The 9,344-nt window shown below is 38.1% G+C and overlaps 1 long non-coding RNA gene across 1 annotated transcript; it reads left to right on the top strand.

Moving 5' to 3' along the window:
• The first annotated feature begins 7,675 nt into the window (after nucleotides 1–7,675).
• LOC131429758 (uncharacterized) lies at nucleotides 7,676–9,097 on the top strand. The gene is made up of 3 exons (XR_009229453.1): nucleotides 7,676–7,870; nucleotides 8,575–8,808; nucleotides 8,860–9,097. It is a non-coding gene; the product is annotated as an uncharacterized LOC131429758 (long non-coding RNA).
• Nucleotides 9,098–9,344: the final 247 nt, after the last annotated feature.

Genomic DNA, 9,344 nt, shown 5'->3' with positions numbered 1-9,344 from the left:
GGTAATTGTTGACCTTCGGTACGGAGAGGGGTTCGAATTTTTTTGTTTCTTCGGTTAAACCGACACCGGATTAACTGTGTAAGCCGATTAGTAATTTACATGTGAGACTTAATTAGGTTGTATGTTTAAGATTTTGAACATTTATGCAGTAATTGAATTTTCCAGTAGATTAAAAATGTTCGGGGGGAAAGTCTGAGTTTTAAATTTCTATGTCTACGACGTTGGTTCACTGCGTCAACGATTTTAACATATAATCGTAAGTGTTGTAAGAAAAAGTAAGTGAAAGAAAAAGTAAACAGAGAGAAACTTCAATTTGCGTTAGGCGTGGGACTATCAAATTGTCAGCGTTTACAACATTTACTAGAATTGTTCGAAGATTGGTGTTGAAAAAATAAATTTCTCTGCAACATTGCCGAAAAATAAACATGCACTCAGAAAAATATTATGGTAACAGTTACTATATGGAGGGCCAACCTGACCATGCGAGTATAGTGGTTTTCAGCCGACTATTAAATCAGATGATTTCAACAATAGTCAAGTTCACGTCTACTATAAATGGAATCTAGTATTTTGAATTCAATGGAAGAGCTCCCTCCACTCGAAGAATATGACTTCCTCATTTGTTCGATTCTGGAGGCAGCAGAACAATCCCAAACTAAACGCTTTCCTGGGCCAACGACTAGCAGAAGGCCTCCCAACCCCTGGTGGGACAAAGAGTGCTCAGAGGCTAAACTCGCAAAACAAAATGCTTGCAAGACGTTTCTAAAACGGGGAGGAGGAACTCCTCAGAATTTTGAAAAACTTATGGTTTTAGAAACCAAGTACAAGAGCATACTTCGAGCCAAAAAATGTAGCTATTGGAGACATTTTGTCGAAGGTTTGTCAAGAGAAACCTTAATGAGCACTCTTTGGAACACGGCCAGACGAATGAGGAATCGTAACGTGGGCAATGAGAGTGATGAATACTCGAGCCGATGGATATTTGACTTTGCTAGGAAAGTTTGCCCAGATTCTGTTCCTACGCAGAGTATTATACGGGAATCTCCTCCAAATAATGGTTTTATTAATAACCCATTTTCAATGATGGAATTTTCTATAGCACTCTTGTCTTGTAACAATAACGCTCCTGGGTTGGACAGAATTAAATTCAACTTGGTGAAGAATCTGCCCGACCTCGCAAAAAGACGTTTGTTGGAATTGTTCAACAAGTTTCTTGAGCAAAATATTGTTCCACCTGACTGGAGACAAGTGAAAGTTATCGCCATTCGAAAGCCGGGGAAACCAGCTTCCAATCACAACTCATATAGACCCATTGCGATGTTGTCCTGCATCAGAAAATTGTTCGAAAAAATTAATCTGCGACGTCTCGACACTTGTGTCGAGACGAACGGTTTGTTGTCAGATACTCAGTTTGGCTTCCGTAGAAATAAAGGGACGAATGATTGCCTTGCATTACTTTCGTCTGACATCCAAATTGCCTTCGCTCAAAAGCAACAAATGGCATCTGTATTTTTAGACATTAAAGGAGCATTTGATTCAGTTTCCATTGATGTTCTTTCAGACAAGCTCCACCAACATGGACTCCCAGCGGTTATAAATAATTATTTGCACAACCTTTTGTCAGAGAAACGCATGCATTTTTCACATGGCGATTTGGCAACACTCAGAATTAGTTACATGGGTCTCCCGCAAGGCTCATGCCTCAGTCCGCTCCTCTATAATTTTTACGTGAATGACATTGACAGCTGTCTAGTAACCCCATGTACACTAAGACAATCGGCAGATGATGGCGTAGTTTCAGTTACTGGACCCAAAGCTATTGATCTGCATAAACCATTGCAAGATACCTTAGATAACTTGTCCGTTTGGGCTGTTCATCTTGGTATCGAATTCTCTGCGGAGAAAACAGAGCTAGTCGTCTTTTCAAGAAAGCATGATCCCGCGCAGCTTCAGCTCCATATGATGGGAAGAATGATCCAACAGGTTTTAACTTTTAAATACCTCGGGGTGTGGTTCGATTCCAAATGCACGTGGGGAGGACACATTAGGTATCTGATAACGAAATGCCAACAAAGAGTAAATTTTCTTCGAACAATAACAGGATCTTGGTGGGGTGCTCATCCGCAAGATCTAATAAAATTGTATCAAACAACGATACTTTCAGTGATGGAATATGGATGCGTTTGTTTTCGTTCCGCTGCAAACTCTCATATTATCAAACTTGAGCGAATTCAGTACCGTTGTTTGCGAATTGCCTTAGGCTGCATGCATTCGACACATACAATGAGTCTTGAAGTTCTGGCGGGAGTTCTTCCATTAAAAGATCTATTTTGGGAGCTTTCATCACGCCTGCTAATAAGATGTGAGGTGCTTAATCCCATGGTAATTAATAATTTCGAACGACTAGTCGAGCTTCGATCTCAAACAAAATTCATGACAGTATATTTTAATCACATGTCACAGGAAATCAACCCATCAAGATATATTCCTATCCGTGTCAGCATCCTAAGTGCCCCTGACTCAACTTTATTTTTCGATACATCCATGCAGCGCGAAGTGCGTGGAATCCCGGATCATCTACGCTCGGCGGAAATCCCAAAAATATTTTCAAGTAAGTTCAGGCATATTGACTCTGAGAAAATGTTTTACACGGATGGATCGCGAATTGAAGAAGCGACAGGGTTTGGTATGTTCAACAATAATGTTTCGGCCTCATTTAGGCTTCAAGAACCTGCATCTGTTTATATAGCAGAGCTAGCAGCAGTTCATTATAGTTTGAGTGTAATCGTCACATTATCTCCAAACCATTATTTCCTCTTCACAGATAGTCTGAGTGCAATTGAAGCCATTCGCTCAAACATGACTGGCAAGACTGAACCGTTTTTCCTGGGCAAAATAAAACAGTGCCTGAACGACATATTGAACAATAATTATCTAATCACTATAGTCTGGGTCCCGGCTCATTGCTCCATTCCTGGCAATGAAAGAGCCGATATTTTAGCCAAACGTGGTGCTATTGAGGGTGAAATTTATGAGAGACCGATGGCTTTTAACAAATTCTATAGCTCGTCTCACCAAAGATCACTTGGCATGGTTCAGGGGACTGGATGTGAGTAGGGATTTCATTCGTGTGATGTCCAGACTCATGTCCAATCACTACACGTTAGATGCACATCTCCTTCGAATTGGGCTCTCCGAGACTAATCATTGTGCTTGCGGAGAAGGTTATCGGGATATTGATCATGTCGTTTGGACATGCGTGGAGTATCGTGATGTCAGATCTCAACTAATAAATTCTTTGAGTACCCAAGGTAGACTATCCAATGTCCCAATTTGAGACATTCTTGCTTGTCGTGACCTTTCATACATGAAACTTATTTATCATTTCATAAAGAAAATTGGAGTTTCAATTTAATAAAGGCCCCTAATAAGACTTAATTCTGATTCCAGCTGCGTGCATGAGTTCAACCAATAGCTAAATTAGAATAAAAATTATGTAATGATACAAACAAACTCGAAACAGTTTATGAAATTATCAACAAAATGTCTGAAAATATCAGCTTATTCTATAATTTATAGAAGTTAATCGTTTGGTTCAAATAATATTTCCGAGTAGATTTCATAATTAATGACGAGTTACCTAAGATGATGTTTAAGTAATAAGAGGAATATGTTTTAATAAATTCAAATAGATAAGAATTTTATGTAAAATAAGAATTGGATAAGAATTTCATGTAAAAGTGATGATACGGCGAAGAAAAACTTATGTAAACTGCCTTAAGAAATAAACGTATTTATGGAAAAAAAAATAAATGGAATCGGCTCTAGAATAGTAATATTGAACAGTATATTGTATGAATACACGGAACGACCGAAATTAGCTCTGCGCCTAATTCGTATTACTGTTTTTGAATTAGTTGATTCTAACAACAAAATTTCCAAAATAACTATAAAATTAGTTAAAATGTAGAATTTACTGTGCTGAAAAAAACTCTTATTTTTAGAGAATGTGTTTAGTTGGCGAATATTCTGGACACAAACCAGCAATATTTCAATCCAACACGAAATTCTCATTGACAACTAATTTCGTTATTAAAATCAGAAACTTTGATTCTATTTATCTATCACCGTCATTACTGAAGGACAGCAGTGTCAAAGCAAAACAATCCATTAAAAAGCTAAAAGGGACAGTCTTGTTGAAACTGCTCGCAAATTGTTTAGATGTTTTTCGCATGTGTTACGTAAACTGTTAGTGGAAAGTGTATTTATTCAGAATTTGTGCGCACTTGAAGCGATTGTGCGTAATAATGTTTTTACGCGGAACAGTGATGTGAATTTCGAATGTTTCACTCTAATTGTGATGAAGGTTTTTTGTATCTTCAAACCTTCCGAGATGCGCCGTCCGGTGTACTATTTGTATTCGGTTTTTGTTTTCCGAGTGCTCAAAGTTTTCAGTGAGAATGAAGAAACAGTGATTTAGAAGAAAAAAAATTCAAAAAGATGTTTACGTTTCGTTTATGTCTTTTTCTCCAACACAACATCGTATTTATACCTGCCAATATAGAAAAGACAACCGCGTCTGAATTTTTTTCGGCAGTAGTGTGCCATCTAGTGGCTAGTAGTCATTAAGGTGTTACCGTTTCGGTGACAGGGCGCCATATAGCTGCAGATTGCAGAAGCCAATTCAACCATTCATATTGGTTGAAAACAACATTATATTTCTTTAATTCAACTAAAAAATTAGTTGACTGGATATGAAGTGTGCCTTAGCTAAGAAATGACAGTACGTTTAATTTGTGAATTCAACTAAAAAAAATAGTCATTTCAACAAATATTTTATTATTATTAAGGGAATGAGAATAAAAAATCTAAATCAGCAAAAGTAAGATTTTTTTAGTTGTCTCAAAAAATAACTAACTAAAATCAGCAAATCAACTAAATTTTTCGCGAAAATGCTGATTTCGGTCGTTCCGTGTAACTAATACGATTGAAATGGTTAGGCTAACCATGACCGAATCTTTATTTACATTGTAGTTTTCGCTATAACCAGAGCCATGGTATTTTTGACATTTCACTTCTAGTTATTTCGAAACTAAAGGCAGTGGTTGATTAAACAATGCTGAAGTTCAGCAGAACATGAGCTAAGGTTAAAAAGTTTTATGAATTTTAATTCTAGAACAAAAACAACAAAATAGTTTCATTGAATTCTATTTTATTTTTGCATCAAATCAAATGATGATGACAGTTTATATAGTCAGTACAAATGAAAAACATAGTCGGTTAAAAAACACTATACGATAATGTGCTTACTACATAAATTCTGTTGATATGGACTACATGAATAGTGTTTTCAAACTTCATAATTTCTTTTAAACCATGTATCTATTTATGGTAACATTATTATACTGTGGACATATTAACATGGTAGCGATAACTATTTAGCTCCTAGTCCTCATATAAGGCTCGAGAGCAATTTGACCTTACTAGAAATTGTGATTTAAACTATTTGTTCTTATATTGGAGATGACTACCATTGTCAGGATGACCATGCCAGAAAAGTCATAAATAAAAATAGTTTAGTCAAGTCTTAGTCTTTGTTGTCTAGTAATTTATACAATACAGATGGTGAATAGTCATATATCATGATTACTATTTAAGCGTATAGTTGAAATGACAATGGAAAACAGGCTACGGTTACTGTGGTATTTTGCTCAGTGTGGTAAAATTAATGAGCTCCGATTCAATTTTCTAATGTCGTTTTCGCTTGAAAAAACTGAAACTGACCCAGGGTAGGTTTATCAAGCAAACAATTTTCACGAAACTGAATTGGGTTCGCACTTAGTAACGTGGGTGTGAGCAAACCCGATATAAAAATCAGATTCGAAACTGACTCGATTTTCAGTTCGATACGTTGAAACTAGGTTCGAAAATGGCTTCAAACAAACGGTTTGACAGCAGTTAGGGCACAAACAAGGTCATCGTTACCTTTTATAAATTTAAAAATTAAATCGCATAAGTGTCCGTTTCCTAGCACGCATCAGTGGTCACTTGGGTGTATTTAGACGAGAGCGCGTGAGAGCGATTCATGCGAACAGAATGTGTTTCACACGCGCCAGCTGCTTTAACCACAAGCACACACTCAAATTATGTCTATTCGACACTGAGAAGAGCTTTACAGTCCTGTGAATAGTTCGATTCGCTCAGATAAATCATTTCACATTAAATCATTCGTCAGATAAATCATTTCACATTAGCTCATAGACAAGAAACCGCAAAAGCAATTGAACTGAAATCACATCATGATGGGTGCAAATTAATTTCCTCTGACCGCATATGTTCGGATATTGCTGCACACCCAGCAGGACAGCACAGCTACGGAACGGACGATTTACGGGACATTTCCCTAAACCCAGCGGGATGTGTCGTTTTGGATTTTGCCCAGGAAAACAATTTGTCCGCACTGAGTATTGACAGAGAACAGAAACGCGCTGCATGTGACAGATTTCTTCCAGCTCCGGGTTTTATTTCACACGATTACGTCGTACGTCGCTCCAGTTTTCAGCTGGGACAAATTGTCTTAGTTCAAACTCATCGTTTAGGGTTTGAGGTTTATTTGAGCTGATTGTACAAAATTGAAGGTTGTTGAAGGTGATCGATCATTGGTTTGTTGAAATGAGCTTTTGTCGTGTAACCCTTCTGCAGTGGAAAGTTTAAAACTTTTAGGAGCTACTAAGCGCTTGTATTCATAGATGATCAATCAAATATGAAATGTTTTACAATGTTTACAACGCCAGATATATTAGTGCAAATTTATTGGAATGTCATCCGACGATTAAGCTAGAAACACGATCCGTAACAGGATAATTGACAAATATGAGATAGAAAGGCTTCGAAGAGAAACATGCCATCTCCGGAACATTACCGAATAAGTTGTTGGTTTCCAGGACACTCGATCTGTCATTTTTCAGTCTATCTAGCCACATACAGCGAATGTGATGTCTGCCTGTAGATGTCAACCTCTTTTAGATTCTGTACTAGGCATCACGTAGGCCATCCTCTCTAACGGCATTTTACTACATGTCCAGTCCACAATAATTTGTCGTTATTTATCGATTCCCAACTGGCAGTTCTCTTCATCTGTTCTTTCAACCTAACGAAATAGTTCTGAAAAAAGGCATAATTACCACATGAATTGTGTATGAAACATGAGCATAGAAGGAACTTGCAACAGATTACAGTGGGCTGCACATGTGACATGAATGCTGGAAGGGAAAAAGACTGACGTTTTGCTGAAGTCTCCAATTGTGAAGCTGATTGCGTGTCATCTGAAAGGTGTTGTGCTCGACGATAATGCCGATGGAATGGAGAATAATGGCCCAAAGTTGAGGATCCAGGAAATCTATACAATTTCTTTCGATTATGCTCCGTAAACGTAGGTAAGTACAGGCAGTCTGCCCTACGTTAAAATATGCTAAGAATTTTTTATTTATTTGATTTTTGCGCAGAGTTTTTAATTTTTATCGTCAAATTCACGGAACAGAACCGATGACATATAACCTATTTGCCGCTTTCGCAAAACGCTTTTCAGCTGACAACTTATGTCACTGCCAATCAGTCAAACTCCGCACCGCATTGGACTATACTGCCGGTGGATTCGTGTTGGCGAAAAGCTGTCGCATCAGCGGCCTGTCAACACTGTCGGGAATCATAAAAGGTGTTCGGAAAAAGAAAACCAAAAGAACAGAACAAAAAGAGAGAGAGAGAGATAGAAAAAAAAGAACATCAATAACTTAGAGTGAGTGCTATCATAAATTAAAGTCATCTAATAAAAGGAAATCTCTTCACCCGGTGACAACCCTCCGGAGCCGAGGTACGTGTTATTATTATTATTATTATACGCACTCACAAACTGCAAGGAAGGCAGAATCTGTCGGGGAATCAAAAGTGGGAAAAATAAACTCAAAAAGGCTCTTCGTGTATGAAAGCCACGAATTGGGGTGGAACGGGAGAAAAGTTCCTCGCTAACCCTTTTTCTGGTGGGCAGGAACAAATCGCTCATAAGCGTGATTTTGACAACAGCTTCGCTGAATTTTTTTTTTGAGCTTAAACTTGAGTGTCAATCCGGTAAGATTCCTAGAAAAGGTGGTTAGTATCATCAGACATTCTGGAACCTAATCGACGAAGGTGAATTTGAAAACGAGACCGAAACTTCTGCCAACCTACCGAACCTACGTATTGTGGACGATAGAAAGTCTAGCAATTTAGACGACTCCTCCCCCTTTCGGGGCTCAACACTATGCGGAATGTGACCCTGCATTGTTCTCTGTTTGTGCACAGAACAAACCGAGCTTCATCGGTTAAATCGTTTGCCCTATGAAGTGTTCCGCTTCTTTTGATTGTGATGTAAACTTTGCCGGGGCTTTTCATTGAAAATTCGGCTTGCTTTGTTGTGTGCTGAAATTGACTTTTCAAACGCTAGACTACTGGTGTACGGCTTGCAAAAAGAGAAAAAAAACAATCAACAGAAACTGCTGTTTTAACACCTATTTTCACCTATTATTGTCCATTGTTTAGCGGCCGCTTTCTGTTCTTCATTGACACATCAATGTGACTTTGAAACTGAAACTCGGAGGCTCAACAAAGAGGGAAACCCGAAGGCGGCAAAAGGCACAGAATCCGAAACATCATTCTAGATCCAGAGAATGGTTATCGCAGTTCTTTGTCACCCTCGAAAAATGGTAGTGTGCAAAAAAAAAAAATCTCTGACGAGCGAAGCAACATCAAAAAGTGCGACTTGACCGGTTCCTGGTGAGTAATGTCATTATTTATGTTTGTTTTCTAAACTTTTAAAACTTGTAGTGCAACGATTCGGTTTGTTTGCTTTGAATTTTCACCGATGGTGAAGATGACGAAATCCGGGTTCCATGCCTGGCTAGCTCACGGAGTGCTTTGATGTGGTTGCGAATATCATTTTTCGCTTCGTTTGCTATGAAGGGGATGCTCGGAGCCGGCGAGTAGCGTGCATTTAGGGTAAAGTAGAACGTCGTTTTTTTTTGCTATCTCACATTATTTTCTTTTCACTAGCAATAACCGTAAAATGGCCCTTGCTGATTTTAAAGAATTAGTTGGTTCATCTTTCCAATTAGCCTACCAAAGACGACGAGGTGTTTTCAAGCGCAGAATTCAACCTGGAACACGTACTTCTACGTTAACAGGATAATACAAGAAGCGTTCGACTAAAAGAATTTAGTAAATGTTATTTATCGTGAGTATGCAAAACGATAGCGTTTTGCCATTTTGTAAGTTTTTTCACACAAAAAAAAAATATCACGAGAAGGAAAAAA

Source organism: Malaya genurostris, chromosome 1, assembly GCF_030247185.1.
Source record: "Malaya genurostris strain Urasoe2022 chromosome 1, Malgen_1.1, whole genome shotgun sequence".
NCBI classification, from domain to species: domain Eukaryota; kingdom Metazoa; phylum Arthropoda; class Insecta; order Diptera; family Culicidae; genus Malaya; species Malaya genurostris.
This window is presented reverse-complemented; position numbering and strand designations above follow the sequence as displayed.